Source organism: Puma concolor, chromosome B3 (genome assembly GCF_028749965.1).
Source record: "Puma concolor isolate L17-30 chromosome B3, mPumCon1.1.hap2, whole genome shotgun sequence".
Lineage (NCBI taxonomy): Eukaryota > Metazoa > Chordata > Mammalia > Carnivora > Felidae > Puma > Puma concolor.
Genome location: NC_141672.1, coordinates 81497632 through 81518092, shown reverse-complemented (window position 1 = coordinate 81518092; position 20461 = coordinate 81497632). Strand labels below are relative to the sequence as shown.

At 36.6% G+C, this 20461-nt stretch overlaps 1 pseudogene across 1 annotated transcript in view; it reads left to right on the top strand.

Moving 5' to 3' along the window:
* Positions 1–20461, top strand: part of LOC147580158 (uncharacterized) — a 243780-nt pseudogene that overhangs the window by 17481 nt on the left and 205838 nt on the right. The window contains exons 4-5 of the transcript XR_015251957.1: positions 3170–3222; positions 5919–6081. The product of XR_015251957.1 is annotated as an uncharacterized LOC147580158 (transcript). The remainder of the gene's footprint in view (positions 1–3169; positions 3223–5918; positions 6082–20461) is intronic.

The following is a 20461-nucleotide window of genomic DNA, read 5'->3' as shown; positions in this document are numbered from 1 at the left end:
ATCACCTCACGCCAGTCAGAGTGGCCAAAATGAACAAATCAGGAGACTATAGATGCTGGAGAGGATGTGGAGAAACGGGAACCCTCTTGCACTGTTGGTGGGAATGCAAATTGGTGGAGCCGCTCTGGAAAACAGTGTGGAGGTTCCTCAGAAAATTAAAAATAGACCTACCCTATGACCCAGCAGTAGCACTGCTAGGAATTTATCCAAGGGACACAGGAGTACTGAGGCATAGGGGCACTTGTACCCCAATGTTCATAGCAGCACTCTCAACAATAGCCAAATTATGGAAAGAGCCTAAATGTCCATCAACTGATGAATGGATAAAGAAATTGTGGTTTATATACACAATGGAGTACTACGTGGCAATGAGAAAAAATGAAATATGGCCTTTTGTAGCAACGTGGATGGAACTGGAGAGTGTGATGCTAAGTGAAATAAGCCATACAGAGAAAGACAGATACCATATGGTTTCACTCTTATGAAACTTAACAGGAACCCATGGGGGAGGGGAAGGAAAAAAAAAAAAAAAAGAGGTTAGAGTGGGAGAGAGCCAAAGCATAAGAGACTGTTAAAAACTGAGAACAAACTGAGGGTTGATGGGGGGTGGGAGGGAGGAGAGGGTGAGTGATGGGTATTGAGGAGGGCACCTTTTGGGATGAGCACTGGGTGTTGTATGGAAACCAATTTGACAATAAATTTCATATATAAAAAAAAATAAAAAAATAAAAAATAATATAAAAATTGAAAAAAGCATAAAAAAAAAGAAATTTGGGTAATGGTTTCTTTCCTTATTCTGGCTATTGTTCACTAAGGGATGAGTTATTAAAAGCATTGAGATTACTCATTGGAAGTATGCTAAAATAAAAACCAATAGATTATTTTTCCATAATGTTAACATTTAAAAATGTATTCATTTATTTAATATTATTAATATAACATTTATAAGGAAAAAATTGGTGAATTATAATTGATTGATTTTCTAAAACCTGAAGTTTAAAGTCACACTTTAATTTTTATAAAAGGCCAAATCATGATAGCTTTAGAGCTGAGTACTGCTTCGATGAATTAAAGCTCTTAGACCAAAGCCAGTTTGCTGCCATTTTGATACCACCCACAAGCTAAGAATGATTTTTACAGATGACCTTTTGCAACCATTTTGATGTCAGGAATACTAACGTTGAAAGTTTATTTAGTGAAGTGTTATCCCAAAAGAAAAGAGAACTCCATTCTTCTCATTAATCGACGTATTTTTTAATGTTTCAATTATTACTGTTGTATTTTGAATTTTGCTAATAAAGCAATTTGTTGTCTATATTTTGTTAGATTTTCCAAAATGTGTTATGTTCTGTATAATGTCTTCATCTTTGCCTCTTGTCCTGCAAAGCCTAAAATATTTACTATCTAGTCCTTTACAGAAAAAGTTTGCCAACCTCTGTATTATTTCATCACCAAGTGCTACAGTCACACTAGTACATTATGAGAAATATATATAATATATGGAATATATTTTCTATGAAGCCTGCTCAAAATATCACCAATAATTGTTTAGAAGAAGAATTTTATTACAATTTTCCTGAACTTATGAAAATCTCTTTTCTTCTGCAGCTCCTATTAAATAGGGAAATGTAATTTAAAGATATCATTTTGGTCCACCTATCTGAAAAAGCGTGAAGAATTTCCCGGCTGCTAACTCAGCATATGTGACCACATTCACCTCTGTCTGCCTGCGAGGTAGGTAACTATTGCTGTCATGTGAAGAGAAAGTTGCCCGAATGCCTGACATGAGGCACTTTTCTGGTTATCTCGTTGAAATCCCCATTCCAGTTTCATGCCTTGCTCTGTCTGGCTCCCAAGCCTGCCCTTTATCGTGCTCTCTCCCATTAGTAGAGTGGTTGTGTTGCTTTCCAAATGTATGTGTCTTTCATGTTTCCTAGCACGATTTGTTATCACAGGCTTCTTTTCTATCCCTATCTTACGTGGCCATTCTTACTGTTCTTTAACAACCATTGTCAGTAATCCACACACAGAGAGACATGCATTCATGGTACGGCTTGAGAAGTAAAGGGATTCTGGAATATATGCAGAGGAAAATTAATACTGGAGAGAGGTACTGGCAATGAGGTCAAGAAGGCATCTTTGCAGAGCTAGTACACTCTTCCTCTTACTCTCTCCCCTCACCTCTGCTTCCAATCTATGTTCATTTTCAAATGGTCCAACTTGGCCTGGTTTCCTTATCCTTGAAACAAATGGTTTCAGACATACTTTTAAACAACTGAACAGCACATGTTTTGTTCTTTTTTTGACTGTATAAGACTGACCAAGGAAATTGACTAATATTTAATCATATTTTTCAATTATTTTTGAAATACTTAACCTTCAAAGTAAATCAAGGAAGAAAAAGAAAATGGTTTTGATTGTATCACAGAAAATGCTTAAAGTAATTTGACAGAAAAGTTGATTTTCTGGGAAGTTTTCTAGAGACTGGTAGTCATTTAATTTTTATGCAAAACACTATTCCAGGGAGATACATCTTTAAAAGAAAGAAAGGAAAAAGATGTTTCTTAGACTTAGAGCCTCTAACTCTCTAAGAATTAGGTAATATAATTTTGTGAAACAACCCAAGGCCCAGCACAGGTTAATAAGCAGGAAGTGATTTACGAATGAGAAAATGTTTTAATACTTAGTAGGCAGGAGATAAAGGAATGATCAGAGTATTGTGGCTTTACCCAGGGAAACCAGGAACATCTGCTTTGCTTTGGGCCTATTTCAGGTGGCACAGTGAACAGCTTTCAGGCATAAGCAGGCTACCCATTTCACCCCAGAACTAGTGAACAGTGACCAGGATATGAGAATCTCTATTACTATTAAGCAAATGAGATAAGAAATGCTCACTGGGTGCTTTACAGATAGGGGCTCAAGTACCTGACATCTGCCAGCCATTCTACTGTGTAGACAACGCTAAGATTACAACTTCCTACACAGACTTCAGTGGCTCTGAACCCCAGAGTTAACCCACTTACCGGCCAGGTCCACCGTTTACTTTATATTACTTCCAGCCTGTTTTCCTGTTTGTCCTATTTTCTATATTTTCCTTCCACATTCTGATGAATTTCAAGGAATTTTTTTTAATCTTTGACTCTCCTACAGATTATACTCCCTATTGTAGAAACCTCCTGCATTGTATGACTACCTTCAGACTAAGAAGGAATTGTCAAAAAGGTGAGAAGAAGACCCAGTTCAAATAATACCATGGAATTCTAGGGAAGTTACATTCAGAGAGAGGGTTCAGTGGTGTTCATTGCTGCAGATGAAGACTAAGAAAAGAAAGAACATAGGTTTTGACTTATGAAGGCTCCAGCATTGTTTTCCATCCTTTCCCCATTCCTGATGAGTTTTCATGATTCTTCTCTATCTTTGGCATTATGCTCTTTCCACTCCCCATTATCCCACTAACTTCAAACTAAGAGGTTGCTAAAGAGATAGGATCATGGAACTCCAAGGAAAACTTCCTCAAGAGTGAGTATTGGGCAGTGTTCATCGCTATAGGGCTTAGAGTTAATGAAAGGGCTGTGAAGGATAGGAGAGAGGTTGAATTGAGGAGCTATTTGGGGGATAGGGAAGATTTATCATCAGTTGTAGAAGAAAAGAAGGACCCACAGGAGAAAGATTAGAGATACAAAAGAGAGAAAGAGTTGGGGAGTGGGACAGTGTACTTCTTAATATTGAAGAAAGGTTAGAAAAGCAGAGTCTAAGTGAATTTACTAAAACGTTAATGGAGAGTTGGAATTAAGATGGATGGCTCCCATTTCAGTAAACTAGAAAGTGTTATCAGATTACATTTGTTTAATTGCTCATTCAGTTCGAGTGAGTTGACAGAAATTTATATACTGGTTCAAGAGAACTGACTGAACATTTTGACAGCTTTTGTCTTTCCTCCCTACCAGAATTCTATTGAACTGACACAAGAAATATAAAACAATAATAAATCCATAGCAACTACAGAAAGCAGGGAAGGGGTCTATCAGAAGTACAAATTTCTGGAAGATACAAAGCAAATAGGATAAGACTGATGGCATATCCCAACAAAGCTCCATAGAGATGGAAAAGATCTTCCAAAACAAAAGGAATAAGCCCATGATTAACAGCTATAAGGAACTGAGAGGAATAGGCTATGTCTGGTTGGCCAATTAATTACAAGGTGTTAGAACAACTATACCAGCACTCTGCTTTCAAAGTAGCTGACTCTACTAAGTACAGGATAAAGCCACAAACTGGGAAAACTAAATATGATATGAGAGAGTCCAAAGGAGATTTTAATGGGATAGGGTCTCTTCTGATTAGTGGGGTCCCCCAAACAAGGGAATGTGTCCACCAAAAAGGTATGGTATATACACAAGCCAGCCTGTAAGTGTGGCCAACACCAGGGAATCATCCTTTCTGTCAGAACAATGTTCAGGTGAACATTGTCACTTGAAATACACTCCAGGTAACAATATTCAGTAATCAAGATCCTTGCATATAAATATGAGTAGATAACCAAGAACCAAAATTCAAGAATAACCAACACAAGCACAAAGAGGCAAGGAACTCAACAAATAAAACAATGGAACTTTTGTGGAAACAAAGTTAATTTGATAAATAAAGAAAACTTCAAAATTATTCTATTTAATATCTTTAGTGACATGGAGGTAGATAATATTTTTTTAATTTTTTATATTCTTTTTTTTTTTTTGAGAGAGAGGGTGCAAGTGAGTGAGGGGCAGAGCGAGAGGGAGAGAGAGAGAATCCCACTAGGGGCAGAGAGGAAGAGAGAGAAAGGGAGGGAGAGAGAGAGAGATAGAGAAGCAGGGCTCACCCAAAGCAGGGCTCGTACTCCCCTGAGAGGAACTCAAGTTTACGAACCATGAGATGAACTGAAGTCTAATGCTTAACTGAGCCACCCAGGCACCCGAGGTAGATAATAGCTTTTTTGAAAAGCTGCTATGGGGGTGCCTGGGTGGCTCAGTCGGTTAAGCATTCAACTCTTGATTTTGACTCAGGTCATGATGTCACAGTCGTGAGAGTGAGCCCTACAGTGGACTCCGTGCTGAGTGTGGAGTCTGCTTAGGCTTCTCTTTTTCCCTTCTCTCTCTCTCTCTCAAAAGAAATAAACTTGAAAAATTGAAAAAAATAAAAAGCTGCTATGAAAATGAAATTATTAGCGATTTCTTAAAAATCATTCAGGCCAGGAGCTCCTGGGTGGCTCAGTCAGTTAAGCATCTGACTTTGGCTCAGGTCATTATCTCGCTGTTCTTGTGTTCTAGCCCCATGTCGGGCTGTGTGCTGACAGCCCCGAGCCTGAAGCCTGCTTCCAATTCTGTGTCTCCCTCTCTCTCTGCCCCTCCCTCCCCCTCTCTCTCTCTCTCTCTCTCAAAAATTAAAATAAACATTAAAAAAATCACTCAGGCTGAATAATAGAACAGGCTGAAGATCAGTTTAGTGAACTGGAGGTTAAATAGACTAACTTTTACATCACCCCATGTGAACTAGCAAAGAGTTGAAAGTTATAATTATTGAATGTAATATCCTTTCTTTGTTTTTGTTTTGTTTTGAGTTTGCAAATTCTCTACTTTGTTGCAATTTTTCCCCAGTTTTTCTTTCATAGTCTTGCTTCATACCTTCCAGAAATTCCTTCCTCTTCTGGTATGCTGTTAGCACCCCTCTAACTTTGCAGCATTGCTAAAGATGTATTTTTAGATTTATAGTATTACTGTTGCTTCACTAGAAGTAGGAAAGGAACAAAAAATAAATGTTTAGGTTCCATCCGATAACTTAACCCACAACAATAAACGATCTTTCCACATTGATTACCATGGTTTGGGGTGTTGATTTTTTTTAATTTTACCTCATTCCTTTCAATTTGGCTTACTTTTCAGAGTACGTGTAGAAACTACGTTGCTGGAAGGAATACGTTTCTCAGTAGATTGCCTTGCCCACCAGAGTGACGTGAAGATTGGTGATAGTCTCCCTCTCGTCCCAAAGAAATCCTCCATGTTCAGAGTATTTCTCATTGAGCACCTGCTGGCATTGGACCATATAGTCAGTCTATCAAGGTGAGTAGATGTGCTTAAGATTTTATTTTTGTGGCAATTGACTAAATATGTGAAGTTGACAGGTTGGCCCTTTTTTAATAACAAAGTTTTCAATTCAAGTATAATCTTTATCATATTAGTGATCACAGGTATGTAGAGTGACATCTTTAAGAGGGGAACCTCATTTATTGGCAAAAACAATTAAGCAATTTTATGTATTATTTCACCTATACAAAGTTAATCAAAACAAATGCTCTGCAGATTTTTGGTAATTAGCTGAAAATCAATGCAAATTTATTTTACAGCATGGTTTTAAATGTTTGAAAATAATTTCTGGATCAGTTTCTGCAATGGAAAACTTCTGGTTGCTCTTATTTGTTGTAGTGTTCGTTTAGGATAGGAAACAAAGATATTTGTTATTTTTTAGTTGTTGATTTCCAGCTTAATTAAGTAAGTAGTGGTCAAAGAATGTACTCTAGATGATTTTAGTCTCTTGCAATTGGTTGTGGCTTGCTTTATGGCCCACATGACCAACTTTGGAAAATGATCCATATTCATTTATGTAGAATGTGCATTCTATTACTGTTGGGCACAGTGCTGTATATATGTCACTTACAGGAGGTTTGTTGAAAGTATTCTTTAGATCTTCTATATCTTTGCTGATATTTTTCCTTTCCTTTCTTTACCAATAATTGATGGAACTGGTTGTAAGGATTTGTCTTCTCCTTTAAGTTTTGTCCATTTTGCTTTAGATATTTGGAGGTATGTGAAAGCAAATTTAGAATTGTTTTCTTTCTGATGGATTATCATTTATCATCCATTTTAAAAGTAGAATAACTGCAGCAGATTTTCTGGTTAGAGTTACAATGCTGTATATTTTTGTATCCTTTTACTTCCAACCTTTATACTTATATTTATTTTTTTAAGTTTATTTATTTTAAGAGAGAAAGAGAGAAGGCATGAGTGGGGGAGGAGCAGAGAGAGAGGGAGAGAGAGAGAATCCCAAGCAGGCCAGCACAGAGCCCGATGTGGGGCTCAAACCCACAAAGCTGCGAGATCATGACCTGAGCCAAAACCAAGAGTCAGGCGCTTAACCGACTGAACCACCCAGGCTCCTCTCTCTATCCTTATATTTAAAGAATATCAATTATAAATAGCATCTGATTGTATTTTTTAAAGTTAATTTATTTAATTTGAGAGAGAGAGAGGGGGTAAGAGTCCCAAGCAGGCTCTGCACTGTCAGCATAGACCCCAGTGCATGGCTCAAGACAGGGCTTGATACCACCAACCGTGAGATCATGACCTGAGCCGAAATCAAGAGTCTGACACTTAACCGACTGAGCCACCCAGGCACTCCTCTTACAGTAGTTTTTAATCTAGTGTGAAATATTTTTTAACCAAAGCAACTACTTTTAATGTAATTACTCATGTATTTGTGTTTATAACTGTTTTCTTCTCTTCACTTGTTTCATGTTCCTTTTTTTCCTTCTTTACATTATTTAAGGTTAAACAGATTTCCTTCATTATTATACCCCACTCTTCGTTTTTTTTTTATTTTTTTTAATGTTTATTTATTTTTGAGAAAGAGAGACAGGGCACAAGCAGGGGAGGGGCAGAGAGAGAGAGGGAGACACAGAATCTAAAGCAGGCTTCACACTCCGAGCTGTCAGCACAGAGCCTGACGTGGGGCTCGAACTCACAAGCTGTGAGATCCATGACCTGAGCCAAAGTCGAACACTGACTGGGTCACCCAGGTGCCCCTGTTGGTTTGTTAATTACACATTCTTTTATTATGGTTAGTGCCTATCCTGAAGAATACACCATACAGTCTGATCTTATTACAATGTAATATAATTCCATACATTTAAAACTTCCTGAACAATGCTAGGACTTTAGAATACTACATATCACCATCCTTTGTGTTATTGTCATCAATCATTGTACTAATGCATCTATTTTATTCCCCCAGAAAGTGTTGTAATTGCTGCTATGTACCATCAGTATTCATTTATATTTACCCACATTTTTATTATTCCTGTTGAATTTCTATGCTTCCATTTGGAATCATTTTCCTATTTTGTTTTTTAACATTAATTTATTTATTTATTTATTTATTTATTTATTTATTTATTTATTTATTTTTAATTTACATTCAAGTTAGCATATAGTCCAATAGTGATTTCAGGAGTAGATTCCAGTGATTCATCTGGAATATACAGATGAATATACTGGAGTATAACACCCAGTGCTCATCCCAACCAGTGCCCTCCTTAATGCCCTCCTTAATGCCCATCTACCCACCCAACACCCCTCTAGCAACCCTTAGTTTGTTCTCTGTAGTTAAGAGTCTCTTATGTTTTGTCTCCCTCCCTGTTTTTACATTATTTTTGCTTCTCTTCCCTTATGTTCATCTGTTTTGTATCTTAATGGAATCATTTTCCTTTTGCCAGCAGAACTAACTTTTGTATGCATTTCATTGAGGATATTTCATTTTCTTTTTGTTTGTCTGCTATTGTCTATTTCGCTTTCACTGTCACTTTGGAGAACATTTTTGGTGGGTATAAAATCCAGGATGACAATTGTCTTTCAGCAGCTTGAAAATGTCATTCCATTATCTGCCTTTCATTATTTCCATTGATAAGTCAACTATTATTCTTATTTCTGTACCTTTGAAAGTAAGGTATATTTTTCCCCTTTGGCTATTTTCAACTTTTTTTTCCTTTATCGTTTTTAGCAGTATTGCTATTATGTGTCTTTCTTTGCCTTGATGCTTTTCACTTTGGAAATCCTTTGCCGTTATTTATTCAGTTGTTTCCTGTCCTATTATTTTTTCCTCCACAGTCTGAACATGAAGTATACTTTTTTTCATTTATATATTATAGCTAAAATTTTTAGTATTTTCATTCCTTTTATTACCCAGATTTCAACCCAAATACTCTCTGGTGTTTCTTCCAGATCACTTACCCCTTTCAGTTTCCAACATTGTATTTAACCCACCAATCTTGTTCTTATTTCCACTTATTATTGGTCCTAGAAATTCTATTTGATTTTCTAAATAAGTTCTACCTCTCTAGAATCTATAAATTTTTCATGTCGTTTATTTTTTAAAACTATTAATCATAGTTCTTTGTTTCCAACCTGATAATTCCAATAAACCGCTCATCTACTGATTTGGTTTTTATCTCCTGTCCTGTTTTGGTGTGTGTGTGTGTGTGTGTGTGTGTGTGTGTGTGTGTGTGTTATTAATATCAAAAACTATGTTTGCTAAACTGTAGTGACTCTGGATAATGTCAACTTTCTCTGTGGATCTGGTTGAGCAATACAATGTTGGCAGATTACCTTATTCTGATCCTGACATTTAACTGCAGATTTGGTAATTGCTCAATCTACCACTTTTTTGTCTCTGCTTTGCTATTGTGGATACCTGGGTTTCTAATTGCAATCCTAGGGTTTTTAATCAGGATTTCTCCCCCTTATAAGTTTCTGAACTCTATTTTTTTTTCTCCATGGGACTGTGAGACTGTGGAAAACCTTCCTTCAGTGGCTTTCTGCCTAGCTTCTTATCCTATTTTGGATAATTTGGTAATTCAGCAAATGGTTCTTTATTCTTCAGTTCATTTATCTTTTGAAAATGCATGCTTTATTGGTTGCCTTAAATTTTATAAAATAACTGCATTTATCATAAAGCATATACTTTTAGAATGTAGCAACTTCTCTTATCTTCACATTCAAAAAAAAAGCTTCCTCACATGCTTTGTTTTCCCTAGAACCCGAGTAAAGTTCGTTGTTTGGTTGGTTTTCTTTTCTTTTTTTTCTTTTTTTTTTTTTTTCAATTTCTTAACCAGGCCTTGGGATTTGTATCATTAAGGTAGTTATTCATGTTTGCGATAGTCATAGGACTTATACAATTTAGCATTGGAAGGAACCTAAGGCATCATCTTCTGTTGGCTAACCTCCCACACAGTGCAGAAATGTTTCCTGCAGCATCCTTGGCATATGCTCATCCGGTCTCAGTTTGGATATCTTCAGCAAAGGAGCTCATCATTTCCTGAAACAATCCATTCTGTTGGACAACTCTATTTTAAAAATCCTTATGTTGAGCTAAAATATGCCTCTTTGTAACTTATACTCATTTACTCATTGTTTTAAGTTTTCCTTCTGGAGTAAGTCAAAACAAGAGACATTTTAGATAGTACTTAAAGCAGATCTAAATGCCATTCCTGTCTTTTTCATTTTTAATTAATTTCTTTTCTGCTTTCTTGTCCCAGATCATCGAACATAAATCGCTAAGCTTAGATAATAATAGAAGGAAGGCCATCTATTTAGTAATGATTAAAAACTATCTTTACATTACATCTTACACACCCTCTGACATTTCGAAGACAAAATCCTTTTTAATTACCTTGAATTACATTTTTTTATAGAAAAAGGAGTAAGAAAACCGCCCTCTATTTTCAAAGATGACACTGTATTACCACTTGTGGGAATGCAGAGGAAACCAATTTTCAATTGTAGAGATGTGGTTGAAATCTGGCAGTATGTGTTTTGTTTCCTTTTAATACTTGTAGACTGCCTGTAAAACATGTTGCTTGTGAATTAATAATAATGACGATAGTCTTACAGCAAATGATACTTATTGAGCATTTGCTATGTATAATTCATGTATCTTGTCTCTACTCTTTTTTTTAAAGCTTATTTACTTATTTTGAGAGAGAGAAAGCACAAGTAGGGGAAAGACAGAGAGAGAGGGAGAGAGAATCCCAAGCAGGCTCAAACTCACAAACCATGAGATGCTGCTGAACCAACGGAGCCACCAAGGTGCCCCATTGTCTCTACTTTTTAAACTGAGTTCTCTGTTCAATCTGAACTCTCTAATCCTCATAGTGTAATTCACAATCCAAACAGGACACTCTGAATCAAAGAAGGTACTGTTAGTAATACACAGAGACAATAGGTATAAACTGGGACTGTCCAGGCAGAGCAGGATTTATAGTCATTCTTCTTCAAGCTCAATTCCAGGTTATTCTTCTTGGCAAGAAATTTATATGTATATGTTTATATTCTTCATTGTTTCCAAAAGCCCTAAAAGGTATTTTTAAAAGGTTAGTATGTTCTGTCCTGCTCATAATTTAAGCTCCTGCTTAAATCCCACCCTCTCCTTCACATTCATGACTGTACAATATAGTTGTGTAGGCAGAATTTGCAACTTTTTTCATAACTTGTCAAAAATGAAAAAAAAAACAAAACAAAACATTGTTCTTGCTCAGCCCTTCTTCAGCTAAAATGAGGGAAGCTGTAGGACTTGGAAAGCTAGACGACCTATCCTCAGATGGTCCCTTAGCAGCCCTTAAGGTGTTCTCAAGATGTGAGAAGAGATGGAGTTTGAAGAGTCAGAGCTATTGTGTTTGTAACTCCCACATTTCCAGACCTAATTAAAAGACAGAGCATGGGGAACGCCTACCGCTTCCAAATTATTTTGCAAAAACGATGCCCTTTTTATAAAACGAATCCCATGATCCTGAAAAAATGCCCAACCTTATCCTCAACGTTGGGTGCACAATCAAGTACGGCTGATACCTACATTTCACTCTAATTTCACTGGTCTGGGATGGAGCATGGGTTTCAGATTTTTAAGAGTTCCCCCAGGAGGTTAAACATGAATCTAGGTTTCTTAGAGCTACACAAAGTGAAGGGGAAATAGTATTTTTCCTGGCCCAGGATCTGTGATTTCAAGTTTTGGCATAAGTCAAGTATCGGCAGGAGGGTCACATAGATTACAGATCTTCACACCTCCAGATCAAGGAATCATTCTGAAACATCTGGTGAATTCTAAAGGAACTTTCAGAATCCTGCCAGGAGATTGGGGGTGGAAGCGATTCTTACCCCCACCCTCCAAATATGTCCTTTTAACCTCAACCTGACAGAAATCACTTTGATTAAGGTCTGCTGTTCATAAAATAAAGAACTCGGTGAATTTGTGTGGTATTGCATACTCTAGAAATTGGATCAAAGCAGTGATTAGGCAAACTTTGGGAAAAGCCATGTCCATCTTCTTCCTTTTGTTTGTAGAAAAGGAAACAGGGCATAGAAATATTTGTTTCCATTCTTCTTGCATTTTTACTCTTTCAGAAGGGTTTAAGGTAGTTACTGTGTATTCTGTCTCTAAAGAGGCAAGTATCACAAAATTAATTTTCATTGGGAGCAATATTAGACGATCATCATGCAAAAGTGCCTTGTCTTTTTATGCTATCTTTTCTAATTTATGCATTGCTACAGTCAGACCACCTGTCTGACTCTAGAATGTGTTGAGGAAAATATTTTTTTACTTTTAGAATCCAATACCCTTTTCTTAATCACCTTACATCATCATGTCCTCCACTCTCTTTTTTAAATCTGTATACAGTTTTCTTTCCTGAGAAAATTGTATCTAAAAAAACAATTAGCTGTCACATCATGATTTTGACCATTGACTAGATATTTGTGATTCTACCCACCAGAATGAAATAAATCTCACACGAGCCAAGCAGCTCAGCTCTACCAAACACTGGTCCGTAACATTGCCAGAGGCCCCACTGCAATCAAACTTCACTTCTGAGAGTTAATAGTTTCCTCACGCTCCTCCCTCTGTCAAGTATATTTAGCTGAGCTTGTGCATATGACTCAGTTCATAAAAAGTTTACAAGTGCAGCTGGAATGCTTAGCATTTGATTGTTACATAAATAAGTATTTGAGAACATATGTAAACTTGACAGTGTTAGTACCAGATGTTCCAGTAACACAATAATGTACTTCGAATGTCCGTTCTCACTTTCGGTTGTTTATTTTGGCAGTATCTCTTTATCTGCTAAGTTTCAGATAAGCACATATTAACTCTGTCCACAGTGTTGATCCTCGTATTGTTATATTCAAGTTACATTTATTACATTTAGTGTAGAGAAGTACAAATAACATAGACATTACTACACAAAGTCGTTTTTTATGTCTTCATAAAATCCAAATCTTTCAACTCCAACTATAAAAAAAATAAAGAAAGAAAGCAATCTCCTCTGAGCATATGTATATATTCTCCTCTCTACAGGAATTACCTTTCCAATTATGGATTATCCAAGTATTTGCCTCCTCTCTCTGACTACCACACACTTAAACTGAGAGATTTCTCTCTACTGCACCAATTGTCTTACCTTCTTCATGCTTTCCCTGCCCCCTCACCATAGCTGACGATATCTTGTATGGTAGAAGCTATTGGGATTCTAAAGCACAATTTTTGTTTCTTTATGGCTTCATTTTGCAATTATTTCAAACTTAGAGAAAATGACAAATATAAGAATACAGGGCATATACATAGAATACTCATATATCTTCTGCCCAGATTCACCTGTTGTGGACCCTTTGCCCCATTTCCTTTATCAGATGTGTGTGCTCACCTGCTCTTTCTCCCTCTCTCTGCATATGTATATGTGTGTATAGAAAACATATATTTATTATGTGCGTATTTATATGTGTGTGTATTTTTATGTGCATACATGCATTTTTCTGAGCCTTTTAAACGTCAGTTACATGGCCTTTTACATCGTTCAGTGTATTTTTTTTCTAAAAATAGGAATACTGTCTTGCATACAAGTAAATTTTAATTTGATATGTTTTTCTAATCTTCCATATGTATCGTGCCTTGCGTGGGCTTTGACTGAGAGAAGGCTGTCTCAGTTAGGGGCATGGCCCACGCAAGGTGAGAGTCCCGTCTGTGACCCTCTGCAGCAGAAGCTAAATTTCTCTTCCGAGATGAGAGTGGAGGGTCTCCTCTGCTGGTCGCCTCTGGTCACAAAGGAAGGAGTAGAGCAGCATCCAAATAAGACTTAGCAGAGTACAGAGTAGTAGGAGAAAGGGATTCAAAGGCCAGTGGGTAAATGATTATTAACTGTCAGAGTGGGCCTAGAAATCATGTTTCAAGGTGGGCAGAATGGATGCACAGCTCTAGAGAGAAGAGCGTCAACCGAGTTTACTGCTTGAATTGCTTCCCTTGGTGGGGGAAAAAAAAAACTATCTTAGAAACACACTGTGTTGTAAACTTCGAGCTCACCTCCAAAGACACGGGAAAAGAAGAAAAATGTGCATGAAGTTAAGTAAGAGTAGATCTAATTAGCATTCTTACAGAATGAGCTGTAGATTTACTGGAGACTTACTGAGGGAAAAATACCAGAGCACCAGACTAGCACATCAATCATTTGAAATTGCCTGACAGTCTTGAAGAGGATATCCTGGCTGCAGAAAGCACAGAGCTGTCTTAAGGCTAGAGGCCCAGGTCAGGACATAGTAAGAACAAAAGATGAGCACTTTTGAGAGGAACCAGCTGGCTTAAGGTGATCCAAAGTGCACAGATGTTGAGGGCTTACTGTTCCAACAATACCATTACCTAACACAAGAATAACAGAATAACCATTAAAAAAAAAATGATGAAACTTGATTTACCATGTTGACCCTTGAGGTCTGACTAATGTGTTTCTTTTCCGTCATGCTAATTTTCTGTTTCCATTTTAATGTTATTTTATTTTGTGTATTCTTGAAAAATAAAATGTAACTGATCTTTCGTAGGAATATATGTAGGATTCTGTTGACGTGAGTGAGGCCTTTAATGGGTTTTTTCAACATGTCTAAGCACAATAGCCAAGAGTCTAATTTTCTCTATGCCTGTGTCAAAATTCCTCAAACTCTAACACAGGTGGCTTTGTGGCAAGTAGAGAGATGGTAGATCTCAACTCAATTATAAACCTTCTGATGTGGTAATTGAATGTAAAAGGGAGTAATCTAAAATTTAAAGCCTAAGTGGTTTGAATCATGGGAGTAATCAGGAACTGAACACAAACGTGGTTTGGAAAATGTTAATTTTGTTGTTGCTGAGTGTGTCCACAGTCCAAAGTCACGAAAACTAGTTCTACATTCTTTAAGACTGTGGTCATTGTTTTCCATTCAATACTACTGAGCCCTTTGTAAGTGTAAGGAATGTCACTGATAATTATTACATACCCTAGAAAGAGTCACTGCGTAGCACTCACTGTACATAGTAGAATCAACAGCGTACTCCTGACTCAGAGGCACCCAAGTTTATTTATTCGACGAGTATTATTAAATGCTCAGTAAAAACCTTTACTCACATCTCCGAAGCATTCCCGAGTACACAGGCTGGCCTTGTTGCATGCCATGCCATACAAGGAAACTTCCTCATCTACTCTTACATGAAGATGTGGAAACAGTAATATTAAAAGTGTTCCTCTATAACTAGTTGTCTCTGTTTTCAGCTCTAGGATGCGGTAACTGTATAAATAAACAGAATTTCAGATTTGATTAGCAAACTCTGTTACATCAAGTTCCTTTGCTATTTGTATGTAGAGAATGTGAGAGTGAGACCATCTAATTGAGCTGCAGCCTGCTTCCTCTTTTTTTAAACCATCAAAATAGCTTCATGGCAATGAACTTTGAAGAATGGTGTAAACTTGCTTGTTCTTTTTCTTTCTTCTCAAGTTAGTGTCACTTCAAAAATAAAAATAAAAATAGGCACTCTTATTGGAACTTTAGGAGTTATGCTGGGTATAAACAAGCTTAGAATATACTTAACTGTAGTAATCCTTCCCGACACACATAGAGATGAATTGATAACTGGACTTGGCATTTCAAATATTTTTTACCCAAGGCAAGGGCTTTAAGGTGTTTTCTTGGTATTAGAGAGTTTAGAGATGAAAAAGGTGCCATTTATTATTTTCTCTTTCTGTCAGCTTAGGACTTCTCTTTGCGAACATGTTTATAATACTGGGCCTATCTGTTCTTAAATGTTTTACCTGTTGAAGAATGTTCCATCAGAGGATGTGCTAAACTCTTGGATTGTGTGTACCCAAGGTTTTGACTGAATAATAGTCTGATATAATCAGATAAGGTAATTTATTGGAAGAGAACTTTGGACTTGGAATCAGAAGTCATGGGTTCTAGTCAGGAGTCTGCAAGTTAATTTGTATATGATCTTGAGCAATCAATGTCTCTTGATTCTCTATTTCTCCATGTGAAACGTGAGAGGTTTTGGCCAGCCTGTAAGATTCCTCCAGTGCAAAATACATTCCATCAGTTAAGCATCAAATAAATAAGTCATTTAACCATGTTAACCAAGCATCTGATCCTCCAAAATATTTAAACCGTTTATAGTAAGACTATGAACGGTCAGAAAACCACATTGTCGTATCTTGAGAACATCAGTATCTGTTTTGTTAATATTGGTACTACTTTGCCAAGCAATGACGACTTAAAAGATCTTTCTCTCAAATATGGTAGTAGTACATGATTTTGCTACAATATTATCTTCCAGATTATAACCACAGTTGACCTATTGCTAGGGCCATAGGCTATAAATAAAGTAGATAAATCAGATTAAGTTTCACAAACTTACTTTCTCCTGGGACTCAAGGAAGAACATAACTGGCCTTCTTAAAAACAAAACAAACAGGGGCGCCTGGGTGGCTCAGTCGGTTAAGCGTCCGACTTCAGCCAGGTCACGATCTCGCCGTCCGTGAGTTCGAGCCCCGCGTCAGGCTCTGGGCTGATGGCTCGGAGCCTGGAGCCTGTTTCCGATTCTGTGTCTCCCTCTCTCTCTGCCCCTCCCCCGTTCATGCTCTGTCTCTCTCTCTGTCCCAAAAATAAATAAAAAACGTTGAAAAATAAAAATAAAAAAAAAAACCAAACAAACAAAAAACCAACTATATCCTTATTCCTCCAAAACGCAGAATATCCAAATGAAAACTAAGTAGTCATTGAACCTTTTTTAATTTGAGAACTCACTAATTTGAATAATTTTTTTCTTCACCAAAACAGAATATTTTACTGTTTTAACAGGGTATTTCTCATTGTAAAGACATAACCTCATAGTTTACTTATAGTGGAAAAAACATAGGACGTTAACTCAGGAGAGCTAGGTTCAAGAATCTGTCACCTGTCATGTAGATATGATTAGGATAATTCCTTAAACATCTCTGAGCCTCATTTTCCTTGTTTTTAACAAGGTGTTAACAGTAATCCTTACCTTGAATTACTGTTGTCTGGATGAAATGAAATAATGAATGTGAGTCATAAAGGCCAGTATGTATTATTAACATTAAGTCTTACAAAAATATTCTAAAATATTTCATATTTAATAAATTATATTATTTCCATCTGACTACATACAACTAGCATCATACATTTACAGAAAGTATTATAAAACTCAAATATGAAATGTGGAAGGCAGGAAGGGGAATGGAACCAACATTTCTTGAGTACCCTGCCTCAGCATCAGGAAAAGCCAGACAAGAGCTTTATTTTCTACCTTCTATATAGATGTATTTTCTAACTCCTGTAAAAGACAGGGCTTCACCATCTTACCGGCGCAATAAGAGAAAGGAATTCTATACCTTTCTGGGTGCTATAAATCGTGGAACAAAGAAGAGTTACTCAAATGTGGAGAAACTCTAGATTTTCCTTCACCACCTCACTCCATTTCTCCAAATTTTAGTTTCTTAATACATAAACCATTCATAAATATTTGGCTCACAAGTCTAATGGCTGTGACTCCACACCAAGCTCTGAACTGATCTATGTTTCAGAAGGCTGCTATTCCAGTTTAAATCCAGGTGGATTTTTAACTGAAATGCCATGAGAAAAAAAAATGAAAAAAGAAAAACCTTCTTCATTATGAATATGAGATAATTACTTTTCAAAAATCATTGCAGCCCCAATCCAAGAAGGGGCCACAAGGTTTAATTGTGGGTGTGCTATTTACAGATTAATTAGGACATTTAACTTCATTTTTTATACCACAGAATTAATCCCATAAAAATTAGTGATCTCGAAGGAGTCAGTTGTCAACTCTGACAGGATCTCTTTGCCATAATCTATTAAAATGCTGCTTTTATCTTGTCTTGCCTGTGTCATATTTTATGGATTTTTTCATAAACACTGCCTATACTTCATAAATGTCTCAATTTTCTAGTCTATTAACATTACTTCAAAAGCAATTGATAAAAGAGTAGGGCACGCATGAAATAATGCACCAATAATGTAAAGTGCTGGAGGCGAGAACAGTGGGTAGGATCTGCGCAGCTTGTGAGCTGAAACAATGAAAGGATGTTTTATCTACGACAATAAAGAAACAAATGATCATTTTTGATAGTAGGAAAAAGATTGCTAGTAATTGGGCAGATGAAAAATGGGTTACATGGAAAATACAGCATATTTTGAAAATGAAACTGAAATGAGAAAAATAAACATCCCCAAGTATATATTTACATTATGGGGAACCTTTTCCCTTGGTTACTAAAGAGGTGGTATTCAGTGTGATTGAGCTTAGGCATGATAGTTTTATTCTATATGCAAACAGCGTTTTCTTTGTATGCACATATTTAACAAACCTATTAATAGATGTATTTTATGTATTAACTACAATGAATGTTGGAACTGGTGTTTTTAATCTGTATTACTTTATAATTTGGGTTTTTGAAATCAGTTTCATTTTTCTTTTAATGTGTAAATGATATGTCTCTAGCATTCCCTTTAAGTTTTTAAAGTACTAATATATGATCTGGGTTGATGTAATGAAATGAGAATATTACCTGGATTTGTACCACAAATTTAATACACAGGTATGTAAACAAATTGAATTTTCAAAACTTACTCAGTTATTATGTGTTTAAATCAACCAATGAAGAAAGAGAAAAACAAGAATACTAAATAGATGCAGAATTCCGGACTTTCATTTTATGCTTATATTTTACCACCTGATGTAGCTAAGTGGGACAAGATACTGGTCTGGATTTTCATTCTTAATATAACAGGCTGTATAGGGACACCTGGGTGTCTCAGTCAGTTCAGGGTCTGACTTCAGCTCAGGTCATGATCTCACTGTTCATGAGTTTGAGCCCTGCATCAGGCTCTGTGCTGACAGCTCGGAGCCTGGAGCCTGCTTCCAATTCTTGTGTCTCCCTCTCTCTGTGCCCCTCCCCCACTTATGCTCTATCTCTCTCTCAAAAATAAATAAACATTTAAAAAAAAAGATATCAGGCTCTATAAAATGAGTGGCCATAGGTCCCAATATGCCTGAGCAGTCTTGATGGTTACCTGTAATAATCAACCACTCCTTCTTTCACTCCCCAAAATGCATTGGCATGGATGATAAAGTATACGGTTACCTATATGGTCAAATTAATATTGGAAAGGGTGTTTTCATAATACATTTAATTTTAAGTTTCTCGAAACCTACATAGTACTATTTGAAAGAATTAGTGTGATTTACATTTAAATTCAGAAAAGCCCTTGGTTCTTGATTCCTATTCTTTTTTTCTAACTTGGAAACAAGATCACGTAATTGTTGTTCAGGTCAAAAACTAATCTTGAATAACTCCCTTGTGACCATTCAGTTCTAACACTTAAAAAGCGGATGATTTTTTCTCATACCCTGGTTGTTGAATTGTACTGGTGGTACTCTGTGAAGAGGACAACATGGTTGAATAAAGTATAGAACCCAGCATAATGATACTACATGTGCCTGTGACCACACAGGGGCATAAGAGATCATTACCAAGGAAATTCTTACTCCTCAAATGTTGCAAAGAATATCTGAGAACCTTCAGTCCTCAGTACTAACCTAAGGAAACAGTCACCAGAATTATTGAATAATACACAGACTTACAATGTGTAGTGAAAGACAATAAAACACCATAATAGTTTATTAACCTGACCTAACTTCCACATATCTCCCTAACTCATTTTTCCTTCAGTCTTTCAACCATCACGGAAAATATCATAAATATTCAACCAGTTTCTGAAGGCAGGAACCTGGAGATTTTCCATGTTTCCATATGTATGGCCTCAGTCACCACTTATATATATATAGTGATTCACAAATTTATAACATTAGTCAAAATTATTTCTCAGAGTTCTAGAATTTTATATCAAGCTGCCATTTTCTCATCTCCTCATAATTATGCCAAGAGAAATCAGAGTTAGCATGCCCAAACAATAAGTCATGACTTGTCCTTAAAAGCTGGCCTCTCTTAATGTCCCTAAGTCAGTAGTAAAGCATAAGTACAAATATTTTATGACATCCTTCAAATATCCCTTTCCTGGACCCTCACTTTTGATATCCAAGTGTGATAGGACATCAAGTGATCTTCTTACTAAGCATCTCTGGAATTCATTCTCTTTTCACCATCTCTACCTTCACTGTCTTAGAACAAGCTCCCATCATCACTCACCCAGCCTGTTCTAGCAGCTTCCTTACTGGCCTTGGTATCAACTCTGACTCTCCAGCCAGAATGATATTTTCTTAAAAGCACTGTATTTGATCACGTTGACCTCTTTATTCCTTTTCCATTACT